Raw genomic sequence first — 23,003 nt, forward strand, 5'->3', positions numbered from 1 at the left:
ACCGCTGAGTAGAACTCCATTGTATAAATGTACCACATCTTCATTATCCACTCATCTGTTGAGGGACATCTAGGCTGGTTCCATTTCCCAGCTATTATAAATTGAGCAGCAATAAACATGGTTGAGCATGTACTTCTAAGGAAATGAGATGAGTCCTTTGGATATATGCCTAGGAGTGCTATAGCTGGGTCATATGGTAGATCAATCTCTAGCTGCTTTAGGAACCTCCACACTGTTTTCCACAATGGCTGGACCAGATTGCATTCCCACCAGCAGTGCAGAAGGGTTCCTTTTTTTCCACATCCCCGCCAACATTTATGATCATTTGTTTTCATGATGGTGGCCAATCTGACAGGAGTGAGATGGAATCTCAATGTAGTTTTAATCTGCATTTCCCTGATGACTAGTGACGTAGAACATTTTTTTAGGTGCTTATATGCCATTCGTATTTCTTCCTTTGAGAACTCTCTATTTAGCTCCTTAGCCCATTTTTTGATTGGCTTGTTTGATTCCTTATTGGTTAACTTTTTGAGTTCTTTGTATATCCTAGATATTAATCCTCTATCAGATATATAGCTGGCGAAGATTTTTTTCCCATTCTGTAGGTTGCCTCTTTGCTTTTTTCACTGTGTCCTTTGCGGTGCAAAATCTTTGTAATTTCATTAGGTCCCAGTGGTTAATCTGTGGTTTTATTGCCTGAGCAGTTGGGGTTGTATTCAGAAAGTCTTTGCCAAGACCAATATGTTGAAGGGTTTCCCCTACTTTTTCCTCTAGCAGTTTCAAATTTCCGGTCTGATGTTAAGGTCTTTAATCCATTTGGACTTAATTGTTGTGCATGGCGAGAGAGAAGAATCTATTTTCATCCTTCTGCAGATATTTATCCAGTTTTCAAAACACCATTTGCTGAAGAGGCTGTCTCTTCTCCAATGAGTATTTTTGGCATTTTTATCGAATATCAGGTGGCTATAGCTACTTGGGCTTACATCTGGGTCCTCTATTCTGTTCCACTGATCTACATGTCTGTTTTTGTGCCAGTACCATGCTGTTTTTGTTACTATGGCTCTGTAGTATAGGTTAAAATCAGGTATGGTGATACCACCAGCCTCTTTTTTGTTGCTCAGTATTATTTTAGATATTCGAGGTTTTTTGTGATTCCAGATGAATTTTTGGGTTGTTTTTTCTATTTCCATGAAGAAAGCCTTTGGAATTTTGATAGGGATTGCATTAAATGTGTAGATTGCTTTTGGTAAGATTGCCATTTTCACGATATTGATTCTTCCAAGCCAGGAACAAGGGATGTTTCTCCACTTTCTAGTGTCTTATGCAATTTCTCGCTTGAGTGTTTTAAAGTTCTCATTGTATAGATTCTTTACTTCCTTGGTTAGGTTTATTCCAAGGTATTTTATTTTTTTTGATGCAATTGTGAATGGGAGTGATTCTCTGATTTCATCCTCTGTGTGTTTGTTGTTAGCATATACGAAGGCTACTGATTTCTGTGTATTTATTTTGTATCCTGCTACATTGCTGTAGGTTTTGATCAGCTCTAACAGCTTGCTAGTAGAGTCTTTAGGGTCCTTTATGTATAGAATCATGTCATCTGCAAATAATGATAACTTGATTTCTTCCTTTCCAATTTGTATCCCTTTTATGTGTGTCTCTTGCCTTATTGCTATGGCTAAGACTTCCAAAACTATATTAAATAGAAGTGGAGACAGTGGACACCTTTGTCTTGTTCCTGATTTTAGTGGAAAAGCTTCCAGTTTTTCCCCATTTAGTAATATGTTGGCTGTAGGCTTGTCATAAATAGCCTTTATTATATTGAGATATGTTCCTTCTATTCCCAGTCTCTGTAGGACTTTTATCATGAAGGGATGTTGGATTTTGTCAAATGCTTTCTCTGCATCTAATGAGATGATCATGTGATTTTTGTCCTTCAACCCATTTATGTAATGTATTACATTTATAGATTTGCGTATGTTGAACCATCCCTGCATCTCTGGGATAAAGCCTACTTGGTCAGGGTGAATGATCTTTTTGATATACTCTTGTATTCTGTTTGCCAATATTTTGTTGAGAATTTTTGCATCTATGTTCATGAGGGAGATTGGTCTGTAATTTTCTTTTTTTGTTCTATCTTTGCCTGGTTTTGGTATCAGGGTGATGCTGGCCTCATAGAAGGAGTTTGGTAGAATTCCTTCTTTTTCTATTTCCTGGAAAAGCTTAAGAAGCAATGGTGTTAGCTCTTCCTTAAAAGTCTGGTAAAATTCAGCAGTGAATCCATCCGGGCCTGGACTTTTTTTAGTTGGGAGATTATTGATAACTGCTCGGATCTCCATGTTTGTTATAGGTCTATTTAAGTGATTAATCTCATTTTGATTTAATTTAGGTAGGTCATATAGATCAAGGAAATCATCCATTTCTTTCAGATTTTCATACTTTGTGGAGTATATGCTTTTATAGTATGTCCCTATGATTTTTTGAATTTCTCTGGAATCTGTTGTGATGTTACCTTGTTCATCTCTGATTTTATTAATTTGTGTCTCTTCTCTCTTTCTTTTGGTCAGATTTGCTAAGGGTTTATCAATCTTGTTTATCCTTTCAAAGAACCAACTCTTTGTTTCATTAATTCTTTGGATTGTTCTTTTTGTTTCTATTTCATTAATTTCTGCCCTAATCTTTATTATTTCTTCCCGTCTACTACTTTTTGGTTTGCCTTGTTCTTCTTTTTCCAAGGCTTTAAGGTGAAGCATTAGGTCGTTTACTTGCGACCTTTCTAATTTCTTAATATAGGCACTTAAGGCTATAAATTTACCTCTTAGAACTGCCTTCATTGTGTCCCAGAGATTTTGGTATGTTGTGTTCTCATTATCATTTGACTCTATAAATTTTTTGATTTCCTTTTTGATTTCTTCATTGACCCACTCATCATTTAGTAGTGTATTGTTTAGTTTCCATGATTTTGTGTATGCTCTATAGCCTTTCTTGCTACTGATTTGTAGTTTAATTCCATTGTGGTCAGATAGAATGCAAGGAATTATTTCAATTTTCCTGAATTTGTTAAGATTTGCTTTGTGTCCTAATATATGGTCTATTTTAGAGAATGTTCCATGTGCTGCTGAAAAGAATGTATATTCTGCAGCCTTTGGATGAAATGTCCTGTATATATCTGTTAGGTCCATTCCTTCTATGACCTCATTTAGTCCAGATGCCTCTCTGTTTATTCTTTCCCTGGATGACCTGTCAATTGATGAGAGTGGGGTGTTAAAGTCACCCACCACCACTGTGTTTGGTGTTATCTGTGACCTTAGTTCTAATAGTGTTTGTTTGACGAATTTGGGAGCCCCCATGTTAGGTGCATATATGTTTAGGATTGTAATGTCCTCCTGTTGGAGTGTGCCCTTAATCAATATAAAGTGACCTTCCTTATCTTTCTTGACCAATGTCGGACTAACGTCTACCCTGTCTGATATTAGGATAGCAACCCCTGCTTGTTTTCTAGGCCCATTTGCTTGAAACACCGTCTTCCAACCTTTCACCCTAAGATAATGTCTATCCTTTGTAGAAAGGTGAGTTTCTTGGAGACAACAAATTGTAGGATCCTGCTTTTTAACCCAGTCTGCAAATCTATGTCTTTTCGTTGGGGCATTGAGACCGTTGATATTAAGAGATATTATTGAAAGGTGTGTATTTATGTTTGCCATTTTTTTGTGTGTGTGTGTGTTTCTGGTTCTACCTGTGCTCTCTTCTGTTAACTGGTATTTGAGTATAGCTTGTTTTTTCTAGGTTCCTTATATGTGTGCTTTTCCTTTTGTTCAGCATGGAGGATTCTATCAAGTATTTTCTGTAGAGCTGGTTTTGTCTTCAAATACTCCTTTAACCTGCTTTTGTCATGGAATGTCTTTATTTCTCCATCTATTTGAATGGATAACTTTGCAGGATAAAGTAACCTTGGTTGACAGTTGTTATCTTTCAGAACTTGGAATATATCACTCCAAGCCCTTCTGGCTTTAAAAGTTTGTGTTGAATAATCTGCTGTAATCCTGATGGGCTTGCTTTTGTAGGTAACTTGATTTTTCTCTCTAACTGCTTTCAATATTTTTTCTTTGGTGTGTGTGTTTGGAAGTTTGATTATAATATGGCGAGGAGAGGTTCTTTCTGGGTTTTGTCTGGCTGGGGTTCTAAAGGCTTCTTGTACCTGTATTGGCACCTCTTTCCCAATTTGGGGGAAATTTTCCTCTATGATTTTGTTGAAGATGCCTACTATGCCTCTGGAGTGGAGTTCTTCTCCTTCTACTATGCCCTGAATTCTTATATTGGATCTTTTCATAGTGTCCCGAATATCTTGAAATTCCCACTCATACTTTTCTATAAGTTTGTCTTTCTCTTTGTTGGACTGCATTAGGTCTGCCACCTGATCTTCTAGCTTAGATATTCTGTCCTCTCCCTCATCCATCCTACTGGTGAGATTTTCTACAGAGTTTTTTATTTCATTAACTGTGTTCTTCATTGCTAGTAATTCTGACTGGTTTTTCTTTATTATTTCTATTTCCCTATTTATGTCTTGTATTGCCTTCTTTATTTCATTAAATTGGTGTCCTGCCTCTTCTTTGATTCCTTTGATTTCCTCTTTGATTTCTTCTTTGATTGTTTTCATGTGTTCTTTGACCTCTTTGAACATATTTATAATTATTCTTTTGAACTCTTTCTCAGGCATTTCCTCTAACTCTTTCTCACTGGAGGACATTTCTGATGCATTAATACTTTTAGGTGGATTTATATCGTCTTGCTTTTTAGTGTTTCTTGTGTTATAATGTATATATTTTTGCATCTTGGATTAAGTTAATGCTTGGATTTTCTAGCTAGCTGTGTATTCTTAGCTGTATCAATTGATTTGATGTAATATATTTTCAGGGTAGGACCTTAAGGTATTAGGTGTGGCTCTTAAGACTCTCAGAGTATCTACAAAGATGTTCTTAGGGGTTGAGTTTCCCTGCTATAGGAGTATTCAAGCAGGCTGAGTGGAATAAAATACTGGTAGATTCTAAAATTTAACTAAACACTGTACACATTCAATCAAAAACAGCCCCGAGTATGTATGCAAAGTAGTTATTATAATGACCAGATCCTCTATCAACAAAGAGGTTTATATTTCTGGTCTGTTGAGGTATCCAAGTCAGCTTGTGACCAAGTGAGACCCTTCCCTGGTGCAGTCCCAGTTATCTTGGGTGATTGTGGTCTCAGTCAAGTTGCTGCCTGGGTCGTCGGGCTGCTGTTCTGATTTCTGGAGCTGGGCACTTGCTTTTCCTACGGGGCAAACTGAGCCGCTGCTGCTGCCCCGAAGCCGCTGCTGCGGGATCTGCCGCCGCTGCCGCTCCTGGGTCCGCTGCTGCTGAGGCCACTGGTACCGGTGCTGGAGCCGCTGAAGTTGCTGCCGAACTCTGCTCCTGCTTGGGTCCCGCTGTCAGCCCAAGTTGGCGTGGCCGGGTCCCGGGCCGCTGCTGTGTTCGCTGGAGCTGGGTTCAGGTGGTGGGGGAGGGGAGGGAACCGGGGCTGCTCTGGTTGTATCGCTGTTCCACGTGTGCTTCTACCTCGCGGTCTGCTCTTCCCTCCGGTGCTCGCTGCCGCTCTCCCCTCACGTTTCCCGAGTTGCGGAGAGCGCGGTGTGGGGGGAAAATCCCGCACCTGGCTTGTCCTGCGGCTCGAGCCGAGAGTCCGGCGGCTTTCTGCCGCTCCGCGGCTGCGGCGGGTGGCCGAGCCGCCCCGGAGCCGCTGTTCCCGCCTGTGCAGGCTCTGGATGCTCTGGAACTCTTCTACTTCTCCGCTGCCGCCTCAATTTCTTATACACCTCACTTTTTAGTAAAAGTGTGTATTTTGCTGAGTTTTTTTGGTCTTTTTCCCCCCTAGGCTGCTTTGGCGTGGTGCCTATGCCGCCATCTTAACCGGAAGTCCCCTGCCTGGAGTTTTTATTTGTAGTGTCATGAGGCCCTGGCATGCTCATATTCTCTTTCTCTCAAATAAATAAAATATTTTTAAAAGCCGCAGAATTTCATTCTTTTTATGGCTGAATAATATTTCACTGTGTTTGTGTGTATCACATTTTGTTTATCCATTCATTGGTTGATAAGACAAATTGTTCCTATTTCTTTGCTATTGTGAGTAATGGTGCAATCAATGAACTTGGGAGTGCAGATGTATCTTTGACATACAGATTTTATTTCCTTTGGATATATACTTAGTGAGACTGATTTATCATATGACAATTATATTTTTAATTTCTTGAACTTCTGCACTATTTTCCATAAAGGATTCCCTTTTCCCTACCTCCTTGCTAGTGTTTGTCTTCAGTATATATTTTTTAATAATGTCCATTTTTATTACAGTGAGATGATAACTCATTGTGGATTAGCCTTGGATTTCTGTGGTTAGGTTAGTGTGATGCTCAACATTTTTTTCATATACTAGTGGCGACTTGTACATTAACATCTAATCAGATACAAGTTGGAAGTATTTTCTCTCGTTGTATAGATTGTCTCTCTATTATTTTCTTTGATGTGCAGATTTTTAATTTGGGCTAATTTTATTTGTTAACTTTTCCTTTTATTTCCTGTGCTTTTGAGATTTGTCTTCCCCTTAAAAATCTTTACCCATTCCAGTAAACTGAGTTATTTTCTGCATTTTTCTCATAGTTTTAGGTCTTATATTTATAAATCTTTAACCCAGTTTTTTCAATTTATTTTTGTAACTGGTGAGAGATATGGGTCTAGTTTAAATCTTGCATGTAAATACTCACTATTCTATTCCAAAATATTGAAATTACTGTTCTTTCTCCAATACCTGATCTTAGCAATTTTGTTGAGAATGAGTTTACTATAGTTTTGTCTACTTCTAGGCTGTATATTCTGTTCCATTGTTTTATGTGTCTTTTTATGGCAATATTGTGCTATTTGGATTACTAAAGCTTTATAGTATGCTTTGAAGTTGGGTGACACTTCCAATTTTGTTCTTTTTGATTTAGAGGGCTTTAACTATTCTATTTTTGTGGTTCCATATACATTTTACTTTGTCTGCTTTTGTCTATCAGTTGCTTTTTTTCACGCTGTGAAGAAGCAGCTTAACAAAGAGAGGGGCTTATTTTGGCTTATAAATGCAGAGGGTACAGTTGATCCTGGCAGGAAGGGTGTGGCAGAATCCCATCATATTGTTAGGCAGGAAGCAGAGGATGAACTGGAAATGAGACTGGCTATGAAATCTCAAGGTCCACCCCAGTGACCCATTTCCTTCAGAGAGGTTATACCTCCTGAGGATTCTGCATCTTGCCAAAACAGTGCCACTAGCTAGGCAACAAGTATTCAAACACATGGGTCTATGAGGAGACATTTTGCATTCAAACCACAGCATCTGTAAATAACACTGGTATTTTGTCATGAATTGTGCTAAACCTACCAATTACTTTGAATAGTAAGGATATTTTTAAAAAATAATTTATTTGAGTGAGATAGAGAAAGAGGCAGACAGAATGAGTGTGCGCTAGGGTCTCCAGCCACTGCAAACAAATTCCAGATGCATGTGCCGCTTTGTACATCTGGCACTATGTGGGTACAGGGGAATTGAACTCTGGTTCTTATGCTTTGCAGGCAAACGCTTTAACCACTGAGCCATCTCTCCAGGCCTGGATATTCTTTTAAATTATTTATTCATTTATTTGAGTGAGTGAGAGAGAGAGAGAGAAGGAGAGAAAGAGGCAGATAGAGAGAATGGCACACGTGGCCTCCAGCCCTGCAAATGAACTCCAGATGCATGTACCACCTTGTGCATCTGGCTTATGTGGGTCCTGGGTAATCAAGCCTGGGTCCTTTGGTGTAGCAGGCAAGTGCCTTAACTGCTAAGCCATCTCTCCAGCCCAGCCCTGAATATTTTAACTATTGATTCTTCCAGTTCTTTAACATCTTTAATAACTTTCACATAAGAAGTCAAATTTCTTTCATATATGTTTAGTATGCCCCGGCCAGCGGGGAGTTGAACAAGGACTCAGGGAGAAGCTAACCTGGGTGAAAGGCAAACAGACACAAGAAGGAGACCATGCTAGGTGTTTGTCACGTCCTCGAGAGTTTATTCTTACATGCAGGTTTATGTAGGGTTTAGGGGGAAGGGGACGTGGTCAGGGCAAGGAGTTATGGGGGAAGGGGACATAGTTAGGGCAAAGATCACAGAGTTACTGGTTAAACTGCAATGTCTTTGTTTCTTCATTAGCTACCAGCAGGATGGGGGAGTGTTTGGCCAGGTGTATGATCCCATTGTTTCTGGTAGTTGAATATTAGGTGAGGAAGTAGAAAGTTAACTTGCTATATGGCAGTCTTTGTTTCTGGTAGTTGAGTATCAGGTGAGGAAGTAAACACTTAACTTGCTATATGGCAGTCTCTGTTAACATGGCCGAGGTTTGGTTCATAGCTCCCAACATCAGTAGATTTAATTGTAGAGATTTTTGTAACCTTTTGTTAAATTAATTTTCAGAGATTTATATTTTGATGGCTATTGTGAATGGAGTTGCTTTCTTGAGTCTTTTTTTTTTTCAGGAAATTTGCTATTGGCCGATAGAGTAGGGATACTCATTTTGTATGTTGACTTTGTATCTCACATCCTTCTTGAATTAATTGATGCTAATAATTTTTTGGCTTTTCTGCATGTAAAATCAGGTCATCCACAAACAGTGATAGTTTGATAACTTTTTTTCTTTGTTTTGTTTTTCATGGTAGGGTCTCACTCTAGCTCTGGCTGACCTGGTATTCACTATTTTATTTATCCTTTTTGACAGAGAGTGAGAGAGAGGCAGATAGAATGGGTATGCCAGGTCATCTAGCCACTGCAAATGAACTCCAGACACATGCACCCCCTTGTGCATCTGGCTTACATGGGTCTTGAGAATGGAACCTGGGTCCTTAGGCTTTGAAGGCAAGCACCTTAAACACTGAACCATCTCTCCAGCCTAAGTTTGATATCTTTTTAAAGTTATATATGCTTTATTTCTTTCTCTTGCTTGATTGGTCTGTGTTGAGTAAAAGTGGTGAAAGTGGATGTTTATTTTACTTCGGATCTTAGTTAGAAAGTGTTCAGCATTTCCTCATTCAGTATGTTAACTGTTGACTTAAAATGTGTTACTATAAATGGGTTTTTAGTTGAGACACTTTTTTTTTTTTTTTTTTGGTTTTTCAAGGTAGAGTCTCACTCTAGCTCAGGCTGACCTGGAATTCAGTCTCAGGGTGGCCTCAAACTCACGGCGATCCTCCTACCTCTGCCTCCCAAGTGCTGGGATTAAAGGCATGTGCCACCATGCCTGGCAAGACACATTTTTATACATGGTTTGTTTAGCATTTTTATCATGAAGAGATACTGGATTTTATCAGAGGACCTTTTCTGCATCTATTGAGTGGCTGACCATATGGCTTTTGTTCTTTATTCTGTTGCTATGCAAAATCACATTTATTGTTTTGTATATATTGAACCCTGCTTGGATCACTCTCATGATGCAAAATGCATTCAGTCCAACTTTTATAGTCCCGATACCATATATCTCCTATTCTTTACAGTCTATCCATCTTCAGATGGTCCTATAACAGTCACTCCATCTATCTGGGTCCCTTTGATTGTCCTCCAAGGCTTGAAAGTCAACATGAGTCTGAAAACCCCTCTATACCCCACTCTAGCCTGAATTAACTAGATTGAATCAATGCCCATCTCCTAACTGATTTTAATATTTTATTTTTATTTATTATTAACTTATTTGACAGAGAATGGCCACTCCAGATGCGTGCACCCCCTTGTGCATCTGGCTAACATGGGTCCTGGGGAATTGAACCTGGGTCCTTAGGCTTTTCAGGCAAACGCCTTAACTTCTAAGCATCCCTCCAGCCATCCTAACTGATTTTTAAAGTTTTAATTCTCAAGAGAGAAATGTTGGTAGACAGACATTAGGCTTGAAGGATGGACTTCCCCAGCTCCTGTTTCCCTGGTAATAATAATAATTATTAAAAGTGATAATTCAATATTAATATTAAATAATATATAATAAAATAATATTAATAATTCTAACATAAATATAACATGTATAAGTATAATATAATAATAACATTAATAATTATAAAAATTAAAAATAATATATTAATAAAAAAGGGGTGACCCACTTCCTCCTGACCAGAGCAGTAAGGTCTTCTAGTACTGAATGGACTCTGTCACTCATCTGGTCAAGAGATCACCCTTTACCCAGCACATGCTAAAGAAGGGGAGGAATAAATATCCTCTTAATGAGATGATATGCTACAGCCCTGGAAGCCCTTCTCTCAGTGCAGCTCACAGATCATCATGGAGCCTGCCTCCTTTTCTGAGTGCTAACTCAGGAAGTCCAACTGTATTTTCCTGCTTCGTTTTTCTTCTTTGGATACCAGCTGAGGTACTAGCACAGTTGCCCTAACACTTTGGGTCTTTCCCACCTTTTCCTCAATGCATTTCTTTTGCCTCACTCATGCCTCATTGTCCATGCACTTAGTTTTTCATGGTCAGTAGACAAAGAACTCAACAGTATGAAAATATACAACACAGAGAACATGGAGAAATCAAGCTGGAGGTGAGCTGGAAGCCTCTTACCTGTTAACTATTACCAGGATGCCAAAAAGACCTATGTGGTCTATTGAGAGGAAAAGTCATTAATGATGTTAACTAGTAGTCGACTCTTCATGCTCTATGATTGGCTGGCTAGGCCAGATGTACCAACTGGTGCAATGGTGGCATGTCTGTTATGGAGGAAAATAACTGCTTTCTGATTGGACTTGAGACCCACTCCACAAGAGGGAATTCATACCTGATACTGAAAACACAATGAAAAGCTTGTGATGTCATAAGCCCTAGGGAGAAAAATTGTTGTCTGACTAATTGGATATTTTATACCTACCAAACTACCCTCTAATATTCCTGTTTATGTCCATATATTAATGATACTCTCATTTTTGGTTAGAGAAACTGGGGTAACTTAAAACTCACCAAAGTGCTGAGAATTGATGGTGGATTTTTCAGCAATAAACGTCACATCTTTATCATACCATGCTGCAGGGAGTGTTGCCAAGGAGATGGAAAGAATGTAAGAGCCAAAGGAAGGGGAAGCATGCTGACAATACTGTTTCCCAGATATAAAAGTGGTTTTGGTTTGTGTGTTTGGTAGTTTGATTATAATATGGCAAGGAGAGGTTCTTTCCAGTTTTTGGCTGGCTGGTGTTCTAAAGGATTCCTGTATGTGCATTGGCACCTCTTTCCCAATGTGGGGGAAGTTTTCTTCTATGATTTTGTTGAAGAGGCCTACTATGCCTTTGAAGTGAAATTCTTCTCCTTCTATTATACCCTAAATTCTTATGTTTGATCTTTTCATCGTGTCCGGAATATCTTGAAATTCCTACTCATACTTTTCTATTAGTTTGTCTTTCTCTTTGTTGGACTGTATTAGATCTGCCACCTGGTCTTCTAGCTTAGATATTCTGTCCTCTCCTTCATTCTACTGGTGAGATTTTCTACAGAGTTTTTTATTTCATTAACTGTGTTCTTCATTGCTAGTAATTCTGACTAGTTTTTCTTTATTATTTCTGTTTCCTTATTTATGTCTAGTATTGACCTCTTTATTTCATTAAATTGGTATTCTGTGTTTTCTTTGATTCCTTTGATTTCCTCTTTCATTCCTTTGATTTCTTCTTTGACTTCTTTGAACAGATTTATAATCATTGTTTTGAAATCTTTCTCAGGCATTTCCTCTAACTCATTCTCACTGGAGGTCATTTCTGATACATTAATACTTTTGGTGGATTTATATTGTCTTGATTTTTGGTGTTTCTTGTGTTATGTATATATTTTTGCATCCTGGATTATTTAATGATTGGATTTTCTAGTATTATTAGATGTATCAGACAATCTGATGTTATATAACTTCAGGGTAGGAGCTTAAGGCATTAGGTGTGGCTCTCAAAACTCCCAGAGTATCTACAAAAGTGACACTAGGTGTTGGGTTTGCCTGCTATGAGAGTATTCAAGTAGGCTGAGTGGGACAAAACACAGGCAGATTCTAAAATTTAACTAAGCAATGTACACTTTCAAGGAAAAACAGCTCAGAGTATTTATCCAAGAGTAGGTATTATGATAACCAGATCCTTTAACTGTCCCTTAGGGTGTGTGGTGCCCCACCCACACCCTTAATCCTGACAACAAGGAGGTTAAGATTTCTAATCTGTTGAGGGTTCCAAGTCAGTTTGACCAGGTGTGAACCTTCCCTGGTGTAATCCCAGTTATTTATGCTCCTGCTTGGGTCCTGCTGTTGGTTCAAGTTGGTGTGACTGAGTCCCTGGACCGCTGCTCCGTTGTTGGAACTGGGCACTGGCGGGGGGAGAGGGGAGGCTGCCGATGCTGCTCTAGTTCTCTCGCTCTTCCACACGTTCTTCTACCTTGTGATCTGCTCCTCCGTTGTTCACTGCCGCTCTCCCTTCACGTTTCTTGAGTTTGTGGAGAGCTCTGGTGTAAGTGGAAAATCCCCTCACCTGGCTTTTCCTGCAGCTCCTAAAATGGTTTTGATATTCGTGATCTCGAACTACACAAGACCTTCAAAATAGAAGGGAAAAATGGTAATATTGAAATAGAAGATAGACTAGTTGGAAAGATGAAAGCATTTATTGGAGGGGGACTTAAGAGGGAGGAAGAAAGCGTGGTGGGAAGGGTCATGGTATACTGTCAATATGTATGGAAGTTGTGAATAAAAAATATAAAAATGATGTCTGGAATGGTTCCTGTAAGTTTCAATGTGGCCACCAGGTGTAGCTCCAGACTCATAGCATCCTGTGATGGATCCTGGAAATGAATGTTTTAAAGGTCAGCTTCTGAATGAAATGAGACTCATTTTACTTATTTGAGTGAGAAGGAACACAGTAAATTGGCCCATCATTAACATCTAAAGTAATTACAATATCCCTGGTCCAGAATAAAAAACTGCTTTGAAAGATTCAAGGACTTATATACTTTTTATATTTCTTTTTTTTTTTTAATTTTATTTATTTATTTGAGAGCGACAGACACAGAGAGAAAGACAGGTAGAGGGAGAGAGAGAGAATGGGCACGCCAGGGCTTCCAGCCTCTGCAAACGAACTCCAGACGCGTGCGCCCCCTTGTGTATCTGGCTAACGTGGGACCTGGGGAACCGAGCCTCGAACCAGGGTCCATAGGCTTCACAGGCAAGCGCTTAACTGCTACGCCATCTCTCCAGCCCCTATTTATATTTCTTTATTGTTCAGTCTCTACCATAGTTTTTCATAAACTTTACTTTCTTATTACATAGCCTTCAAGTTAAAAAGTTTTAAGTTACATGGTAGATATATTTACGTTAGTGGCTGTAATGATTTAAAGAACTTTCAGAAAGATTTAGGTCAGTGATGGACATGGAAATACACTTTTTTCTATACCCAAAACTCATTGCAAGTAATTTTATTAATGTTACTATATTATTAGTATAAATTTAAACTCCATAGTTTTGATACTGCATTTACCACAGGCATTTAGTCAGTTAAAATTTGTTTGAATAAACAAGTGGGATGAATAGTTTGAAACTTCTATGCAAGGCTTTTTTTTTTTTTTTTTTAGGTAGGGTTTCACTCTAGCCCAGCCTGACCTAAAATTCACTATGTAGTCTCAGGGTGGTTTTGAACTTGGTGATACTCCTACCTCTGCCTCCCAGGTGCTACCACACCCAGCTGCAAGGCTGTTTTGTAACAATTGGTAAATCTTAAGACTGCTTCTTTTGTTATTTTCTTTCAGTGGTATAGCCTTAACTTTAAACCAATTTCACGGTTTTAAAGTAGGTCCTACAAGAATTACTTTTTGCTTTTAGTTATGAAGAAGAATAACTATTTGATAGAAAGTTTCACTAGGAGAGATGACAAGAACAAAGAGTAGTGCCATTGCTTTCAGGACTTGTTTTATAGAAAGGAAATTCCAGAGAAATTTGACCACAAAAATTAGCTCAAGAATTATTGACATAAGATTTCTGTTTTATTATTGTGCTCTATTTTTACATGTAGTATTCCAAGTGCAACTTGCTGACAAGGAGGAATCATGTCCTGTAGCTCGAAGGGCTGTGACTCTGAAAGCTTTTTATGCCCTTGATTTCCTTCTAAGATGTGTGATACCCATGTTGTGAACCTGTCTTCCATGATTTATCATTTCCCTCATGCTTCTGTACTCTTTCCTCACTTCTTCTCTTCTATTTGCCTTCCATCTTTTTTTTTTTTTTTGATTTCTAGTTAGTATAGTGAAAATTACTGCAGAAGGAATAAAATTGCTGGTTATAACAGATATCCTGGGAACATAAAATATTTCTTGAAAAAGCTCCATCAGGGCTTCATAGTTTCCAGGTTTTAATGCTTTGACATTTGTTTGCTTTTCCTTGAGCATCATGATTCATTCTTATCTGATACCAGCTCCATTTAGGGCAATCAACTGATATCTCCAAATTTCAATTGCTATGATAAGCTGCGTATGAAAAATGCAAGCACAGTTGTGTCATGATGCCTGAGTCATGGCTTGCATCATCATCTGCCATATGATTTATGATTCACAGAATTTTATTTCTACTACATCCTTTCAGCCCTCACATAAGCTTCACTGTAGTAGATAAATGATGACACTTGGTTTTAATAGAAAAACCTAGGTAATTTCTTATGAGCTGTTACAAAATCTTTCCAAAGATTCCAAAATAAACAGGCTTATCCACATTAAATAATCACTTCTTTTCCCTGTTTCATAATTTGTTTAAAGTCACGCTTATAGGATTATGAAATTGATTACTAATTAGCTTGACAAATGTCATTGAATTTTTGTAGGTTGAGAAGGGATGCAGTGTCACAACATTGATATTAGCACATTCAGAGGAAGAAACCTAGGCCTGAATAGTCATGGATGGTTTTTGCTCAATTCAGTAAGCCCTCAGACTCTAATATATTGTTGATTTAAGAATGGAATTTGGTTTCCAGGTCAGCCTGGGCTAGAGTGAGACCCTATCTCAAAACAAAAATCAAAAAACAACAACAACAAAACAAACCCCAAAAGAATGGACTTTGGGCAGGAGAGATGGCTCAGCAGTTCAGGTGTCTCCCTGTAAAGCCTAATGACCAGAGTTTGATTCCCCAGTACTCATGTAAAGCCAGACACACAAAGTGGCACATGCATCTGGTGTTCACAGCTGGAGGCCCTTATGCACCCATTCTCTCTTTCTCTCTTCCAGGCGAAATGGTACACACCTTTAATCCTAGCACTCGGGAGGCTGAGGTAGGAGGATCATGGTGAGTTTGAGGTCAGCTTGACAGAAAGAAAGAAAAAGGACTTCTGTGGCCAAGGATATACAGCTCAGTGGTAGTATACCCAGCAAGCTCAAGGACTAGGTTTGATCATTTTTTAAAAAAGATATTTATTTATTTATTTATTTGCAGAGAGAGAAAGAGGGAGATAATGGGCATGCTAGGGCCTCTAGCCACTGTAAACAAACTCCAGACTCATGTGCTACCTTGTGCATCTGGCTTATGTTGGTCCTGGGGAATCGAACCTGAGTCCTTAGGCTTCACAGGGAAGCACCTTAACCACTAAGCAATCTCTCCAGCCCTAGGTTTGTTCTTCAGTACCACCAAACCAAACCAAACCAAAATGTACTTTGGCTATTAGTTTAATCTACTTTATTAATTTGAGAATGAGTGAATATGGGTGCACCAGGGCCTCTTGCTGCTGCAAACACACTCAAGACATATGTGCCACTTAGTGCATCTGGCTTTACATGGGTATGGTGGGACTGAACCCAGGTTGACAGGCTTGGCAGTAAGTGCTTTTAACTGCTGAGCCCAGTCCTAGTGTATTCTATTTAAACATTTTAACAATAGTGTAGCAATGCCATGTGTGTTTGTATGGGCGTGTATATGATGTGTATGGGCACATGCATGCCATGGTGCATGGGTGGAGGTCTGAGGACAACCTTGGAGTGTTTGTCCTCTCCATCCACTTGTGTGAGACAAGAGCTCCCCTATTTATTTATTTATTTATTTATTTATTTATTTATTTATTTATTGCCACTGTGTGGTTGTCCATGCAACTGACCCATGAGCTTCTGGATTCTCCTGGCTCTGTCTTCCATTTCTATAAGTGTATTGGGATTACAAACCTGTGAGTAACTTTGCATCTGGTTTTATGTGACTGCTGGGGAATTGAACTTGGATCATTAGGATTGCAATCAAGCACTTTAGCCACTAAGCCATCTCCCCAGTCTCTTAAATCAATCTTTTAAAGTAAGATAGTATTTGTACACCTTTATGGGTTATATTATTTGGTGATTTGCTACATGCATGCAATACATGCTTGCATGTAGCAACTTACCTATATTAAATTACCTATACCTTATATGTAGCAAATTACATATATTGCATGCATGTATATGTATATCTGTGTGAATGTATGTATATGTGATGTATATATGTAGTAGAGAGCTCCACAATGATGGGATGAACATCCAACCATACAGTTTATTTATGGGTATAATAGAATTTATTTCAGCTTACAGATACAGGGAGAAGTTCCATCAATGGCTAAAGAAACTGTTTACTGGGCATGGTGGCCCATGCCTTTAATCCCAGCACTTGAGAAGCAGAGTTAGGAGGATTGCTGTGTGTTTGAGGCCACCCTGAGACTACATAGTAAATTCCAGGACAGCCTGGGCTACAGTGAGACCCTACCACAAACAAACAACAACAACAACAAAAACCGGCTGTTTACTTTCATAGATCCAAGCAGAGAGAAAATCCTGCAGCAAGCAAAACACCAACACCAGCATCCTCCCCCACCCCCTTCAGAGCACAGACTTGCTCTTCTACACCTTGGGCTAGAATTCAGATCCACCGCTAGTGATGTGTAACTGAATTTGGTTTGCTAGTATCTTTTTTCTAATTTATTTTATTCTTGAAAAATTCCATCATTATAGACAATAAACCGTGATAATTCCCTCCACCTTCAGTTTTCCCTTTACAACTACACTATCCATCATATCATCTCCCCTTCTCAATCAGTTTCTCTTTTATTTTGATGTTACCATCTTTTCCTCCTATTATATTGGTCTTATGTAGGTAGTGCCAGTCAGGTCATGGATAGCTAGGCTATTTTGTGTCTGGGAGAGTGCGTTATAAAGAGTCCTTCCTTTAGCTCTTTCTTTCTACCACCTCTTATGCAATGGTCCCTGAGCCTTGGAAGGTGTGATAGAGATGTTTCAGTGAGCACTCTTCTGTCACTTCTTCTCAGCACTGTGGTGCCTTTTGAGTCATCCCAAGGTCACTGCCATCTGAAAAGAGAAGCTTCTCTAACCAAAAGTGAGAGTAGCATTAATATATGAGTATGAACATTGAAGAAGTGTTCCCCAGGCAATTTGGTGAGCATAATATATCCATTTAGCTAGATACCAGCAGACATTATGCCACTAGAGCTCATGACCTCTCTTGTCATAGGTTTTTAGTATCAGGAATATATTCCCTGTAGCAGAGCAGGCCTCCAGTCCAATTAGACATGCCACTATATGGTTTGCCAGTATCCTTTTGAAGACTTTTTGCATATGTTCCACAGGAATATAGGTCCATAATTTATTATTGTTATTCTGTCTTTGTCTAGTTTTGGTATTGAGGAGACTCTTCATAAAAGAGTTTATAAGTGTTCCTTTTATTTCATTGTTTTTTGAGCACTTAAGAAGAATTATAGGTTTAAGTGGTACCATGTTGGGTACACATATGTAAAATAGATCTTCTTGCTAAATTCTCCCTTTTTCCAATATGTAATAGTCCTCTGCATCTAATAGTTTTTGCTTTAGAAGTTTGGTTTATTGAATATGTGTAGTTGTATGAATGTAAAATGTTCCCAATAGCCTCATGTGCTTATGATTATGTCTTATACTTAATCCCCAGCTGCAGGAGCCTTTGGGATGTGGATCCTTGCCTAAGGAAGTCTGGCAGTAGGGGTAGGTCTTGGGGTGTTATAACCCAGCCCCACTGGCTGTTCATAGCAGCTCATTCTTGATAATTTCTCTCTGCTGTTACGAAGTGGCAATGCCCAGCTATCTATTCCTGCCATGCTGTCTCTGCCACAATGAAACTTCTTAAATCTCTAAGCACAAAATAAATTCTTTGCTTCCATAAGGTGCTTCTACTCGGATGTTTTGTGCTAACAATGAGAAGATAACTCATACAGAAAATTGGTACTGAGAAGAGGAATCATTACTGCAATAAGCCTGGGTTTTAGTTTTTTTTTGGAATTTATTTGCAGGAGGAATATGGGAAGATTTGGAATTTTGGAGTAGAGGAGTTTTACAGTGCTATAAGCATAGGTTGTTTGGCCATTCTTATGAGAGTTTGAAAGACCAATCTGCAGAGAAAAGTGTGGACTAGAGACTTGTATTGTGAGATTGAAGAGAGGGGAAAAAAAAACTTTGTCGGGAACTTGGCTAGAAGCAGTTTATGTAATATTCTGGCAAGGAGCCTGACTATGTTCTGTTCTGCCTGTGTCTTGAGAACTTGGACAGATTTGAATTTAGAGGTGACGGACTGATACGTTTGGTAGAGGAAAATACAGAGCAGAAAGATTAGAAAAATGTAATGTGGATGGATTTTAAGTTCCAGGCCCAGAGACCATAGCTGTTTTAGCTACAGTTGTTTGAAAAATTACTACCATTGTTGATGGGCCAGTTTCTCTGCATTAGGACAATAGGAGCACTGGTTCTTTTGAAAGGAAGGGGCCTTAAGGAAGAATGCTGAAAACATTTCCTGCTCCTCAAATTCAAGCTTAATTTCCATGCAATTCCCCCCCACACCCTTGAATAAACAAATTTGACAGTACCATCCATTTGGTATTGGTTTTGGAAGTGTGACAAATTCAGGAAACAGAGGGTTATTGGACTCCAACATGGTTCTGAAGATGGCCATTGAAGTTAGGCAGTGTGAAGCAGGGTCATAGTGCCTGAATAGAGACCAATAGCATGGAGCTGTGAAGATGAACTCTAGGTTGCAGTGGAAACCCTAGGATGTTGGAGATTCCAGGACTATGGGACGGCTGGTCAAATAAAGCTACTGGCTCAGGGTGAATTTTGCCCAGGAAGGAAGCAGCTCAGCTGAAGAGGTGGAGTTGCACAATACTCTTGAAGCTCAGAGGCTTTAATCGCCAGTCCCAGGTGCCAGGCATGGAGCTGTAAGATTTAATATTTTCCTTGTAGATTTATGATCTGGCATTGGTCCATTCTTTCCTTGCTATGACCCTACCCCCTTTTTGTAATTAGAATGTTTTCTCTGTGCCACTGTGTGTTGGCACCTTGTGTTTTGATTTTGCAGGGTTCACAGGTAAGAGCATTGAGTCTCAGGTGAAATTTTGTACTTTTGAGCAATATTGGAACTGGAAAAGACTATGAAGATTTTAAAAGTCAGACTGCATGCATTTTGCATCATGAGTCTATTGGGAGCCATGGGTTGAATATGGTGGCTTGAATTTCAAATGTCCCTTAATAACTTTTCCTATGTATTTGTGATCAAGCCTTATACTTAATTCCCAGATGGTGGAACCTTGATGGAGGAAATGTGTCACTAGGGGCAGGCCTTGAGCTTTATTAGTCTAGTCTCACTGGGTATTCACAACAGCTTACTCTTACTATTTTCTCCCTGTATTTGTGAAGATGTGATGTCCAGCAGTCTGCTCCTGCTATGCTTTCCCACCATGACGCACCTTCCGCTCTATAGCAGTTACACTCTTGTTGCTGGAACAGAGCACCCAATCAGAAGCAGCTGATGGAAGGAAAGGGATTGTTTCAGCTTATAGTTCTGAGGGGAATTTTCCTTAGGGTAGGGAACATATGGCATGAGCAAGAAGCTAACTCACATTGTCATATATCATAAGGTAGTAGAGAGGGTGAGCTGAGCTCACACTGGCAAGAGGTGTGAATGATAAAATCCCCAAGGGATACTCCCAGTAATGCACCAGTAACACACCTCATCCCACACCTCTGCCTTCCAAAGGCTCCATCCACCAGGTGGGGATCAAGTATGAGAATTATTCACACACACATAAGGCTATGGGGGACACATCACATTCAAACTGCCACACCCTCAAAACTGTAACCTGAAATAAGCACTTATTTTTTTCCCCCATGAGCTGCTGCTGGTCAAGTGTTTTGGCCCAGCAATGAGAAAGTAGCTGCTGCAATGTGAGTATAGCTATTCCTGATTTTGGGGTTTTCGTTTGTGTTATTTATTTATATAATTTTTTTTTTTTTTTGAGGGAGGGTTTTACTGTAGCTCAGACTGACCTGGAATTAACTCTAGTTGCAGAGTGGCCTCGAACTCACAGTGATCTTCCTACCTCTGCCTCCCAAGTGCTGGGATTAAAGGTGTGAACCACCATGTCTGGCTTCTTCTTTTATTCTTGATGGATAATTTTACTGAGTATGATTTTCTTTCAGCAATCTTACTGTATCATGTATTCTTTTATTTTTTCCTGTTGAAAAATTTGCTGTAAGTCCAATGTGTATTTCTTTACATGTGACTTGGTGCTATTTTCTTGCTAGTTTTAACATTATGTTATTGTATTGTTGATATTTTTATTATTATGTACCTTGGTTGAACTCTACTTTGATTGACTCCACTATAGGAGTCCTTTGAACTTCTTGTACCTGGGAGTGTATACCTACTTCTTTTTAAAAAAAATTGTTTATTTTTATTTGAGAGTGACAGACAGAAAGGCAGATGAGAGAGAGAGAGAGAGACACAGAGAGACAGAGAGAATGGGCGCACCAGGGCCTCCAGCCACTGCAAACAAACTCCAGACGCATGTGCCCCCTTGGGCATCTGGCTAATGTGGGTCCTGGGGAATTGAGCCTTGAACTGGGGTCCTTAGGCTTCACAGGCAAGTGCTTAACCGCTAGGCTATCTCTCCAGCCCTATATCGACTTCTTGTACCTGGGAGTGTATACCTACTTGAAGGCTTGGGAAGATTTTGGGTATAATTTTATGAAAATAGGTTCTTAAAGCTTTTCTCCTTTTCTTCACATTCTGGATTTCTTATAATATTTGTGTACTTAATGATGTTCCATAAAGATCATGTGCTTTCTTCATTCTTTTTAAAATTCCTTTCTTTTTCTGATGAGGTTAACTTGAAAGACCTATTTTCATTCAGAAATTCTCTTGCTTGCTTGTTGCAGTCTATTTTGGAAGTTTTAGCTCCAAGATTTCTGATTGGTCATTTTAAAAAATAGTTTTTATGACTGGTGAATTTCTAGCTCATTTCCTGCATTGTTTTTATTTATTTGTATTGTCTATCTGTATTCTCTTGCATCTTATTTACTGAGTGTAATTATTTTTTTCCTATTTTCATGCATTTTAGCAATTTTATTCAATTTTAAGTCTATTTGTAGAGAATTATTATTTTCTTTTTGAGATGTCTTGTTTCATATTTCTTATGTCCCTACTTGATATATCCTTATCTTGTATAGCATTTGACTCCAGTGTTATGGAAAAAGATTTGCTTGTTGTTTAGATGGGCTATATGATATCAGTTGGGTAGGTGCTTTGGTTTTGGTTATAAGGAAATTCAAAATTGTAGTCTCTGAGATTTCTTAATTTTTAATTGTCAACAGTATCTTTGAGTGTCTTATGCTTCTAAACTTTAGTGATTTATGAAGACATTTCTATATTTTATGGTGGATACCTGAATTCCAAAAGTGCATATACTTAGGTTCTATAGAGTTCTGTGACAAAGGTACTGATATCAGCTGCCACAATTTTGGTAGTACAGGATGTGAAAAAAACTGCTCTCGGGTCTCTTAGGGCAAGAATAGTTGGCTGTAATTATTGGGACACTATCAACAGTGGTCCCCAAGCCACAGAATGTGAAGGAAAGCTTCTCCAGGGCCCTTGGGATGAATGCTAAAGATGCTTGCACTGGTGGTATCAGAATTCAAAGTCCAGCAGTCACAGGTTGGATTGGGACCAGCTCCCATGGGATGAGCATAAGTGATACTGGCATCTGTGGTACTATTAATCATGAACTTGAGGTTATAGACTGTAGAATGGACCTTAACTAAATCCTATGCGGATGACTGCAGATGGCATTGTGGCTTATCGCACTGGAGGACACTTTCCTGGTGGGAAGAGACCCAGATGTCAACACTTTCAGGTCCCAAGGGATAAAACCAGTTGCATCAGGGTTTTTGGTCTGTGGGCTGTTCAACACCTTTCCCTAAGTCCCTCAGAACACATCCAGACAGCATTTGGAATTGTGGTGTTATGTGGTTGCTCCTGCATGTGTAGGGCATAGAGTCTGAGTAGATCCCATGGGTTGAACACGTGTGGTGCTGTGGCTCGTGGCTCTGGCATCTGTGAACCTGTAACTACAGGGTGTGGGTCTGAATGTCTCTAAGTCACTCTGGAGCCAGTAGTTGTGGTATTGGGGTAATATCCACATTCTTAGAGCTACAGGACACAGAACCCTTACCTAGCTCTTAACAGATAGACATGGATGAAACTTGGACTTTGCAATAGTAGCTATAGTCACAAGGCAGTAGGTGGGGAAGACAATTCTCACTGGATAAGAACAGGCTCACGGCAATGGTAGCTTCAGGTCCTGGAGCTGAAGGATGTTGAGGGACCCCCCCCCCCATCTCTTTGTTTAGAATTCAGTTTTTCTTTTGTTGCCTTGTTTTTTCTCTGTGATGGAGTTGAGGACAAGGCAACTTGATTTTTTTTTTTTTTTTCGAGGTGGCGTCTATCTATAGCCCAGGCTGACCTGGAATTCACTATGTAGTCTCAGGGTGGACTCCAACTCACAGCAATCCTCCTACTTCTGCCTCCAGAGTGCTGGGATTAAAGGTGTGCACCACCACACCCAGCTAAGGCACCTTGATTTTAACTGTCCTAACCTCTATGGAT

Source organism: Jaculus jaculus, chromosome 16, assembly GCF_020740685.1.
Source record: "Jaculus jaculus isolate mJacJac1 chromosome 16, mJacJac1.mat.Y.cur, whole genome shotgun sequence".
NCBI lineage: Eukaryota > Metazoa > Chordata > Mammalia > Rodentia > Dipodidae > Jaculus > Jaculus jaculus.